Below are 1207 nucleotides of genomic sequence, written 5' to 3' on the forward strand. Positions count from 1 at the left end.
AAGTGTTAGAGGCTGATGATGTGGCTGGAGTCCCGTGAGGGACACACCAAGTCTCCTGCCAGGTGCTAGAAGCTGCGTGTCTCAGCACCACCGCAGGGCAGTGAGCTGCCTTCCTCTTACTCGAGGCTTGTGCATGAGGTAGGGCTGGTGGCCCCCACCCTTGGGCACTCAGCACAAGTCGGCAGTTGTCACTGATGCTTTGCCATGGGGTTGCTCTCTGAGGAGCCTGTGGCTTGCCCAGAGACCTCAGTCCTGTGTTACGGGTGTCGCTGGGAAACCGTAATTCCCTTTCCCGCTGCAGCCTATTTTCTCCCTCCCTCCTATTGAGACCTGTCCTGCTGTCTGTGTCCTCTTCCTCATTCCGTGGTGCCCTTTTCCTCCAGCTGAGCCCACTTCTCTTGCTTAATACCCCTTATTCATCTCATTCCCCAGCTCCAAGCACTGATGTGTCCCCTGGGATTTCCCCATTTTTCCCCCTTCTGCTGGCTCTCTTTGGCGCTCTGCTATTGTTTCCTTTTTTTCCCTGGTACTTGCTGGGGCAGTTGGTTTCCACCCAAACCCTTTTCCCTCTTGGGGGAAACTGTCTTGGGTCCCGCAGCCCGAGCAGCCCTCCCCCAGGAGCACAAAGAACAATCCCTGTGGCGACCAGTGCTACCAGTGGCAGATTAAAGGCTGATCCCAAAGGCTTGCGGTGGGTTTATAAACACAAAGGGGCTTTAATGCAGCCGGGCTTGGGAGGGATCAGTACCCCCATGGGCAACGCACGGGGTGATGTCCTGGGCTGAAAGGACATGGGTGCTGCGTGGGGGGTGGGGATTTGGGTGGAGAAACCAGGGCTGTGCTGGCAGAGTTTGGGCTGGGATGGCAAAGCCCTCCTGTAGAGAGAGAGGCTCCTCCTGTGGTTTGGCAGAAGGATGCTCGGGTTGTGTGCCTGCTGCCCAGACCCGGTGCCTGTGCCATGCTCGCCACAGTCTGGCCTGGGGAGCTGGCTGTGGGCAGGGTGAGCATCATGGCACAGCCCAGGTACCGTGATCAGGTTATTGCTTTCAAGGGACATGGTGCTTGGAGGTGTTTTGTAGGCTGGGACCTGGCTGCTGTGGCTGGTCCCTGCTTTGGGACCTGCACTCTGTGCATCTCTGTGTGTCCTAGTACCTCCTGGCTCACGGAGCATCAGGAATAACGCCCCGCTTTCCCTCTTCTCTGGGTG

This window comes from Charadrius vociferus, unplaced genomic scaffold (assembly GCF_000708025.1).
Source record: "Charadrius vociferus isolate BGI_N301 unplaced genomic scaffold, ASM70802v2 scaffold70, whole genome shotgun sequence".
In the NCBI taxonomy this organism is placed as follows: Eukaryota; Metazoa; Chordata; class Aves; order Charadriiformes; family Charadriidae; genus Charadrius; species Charadrius vociferus.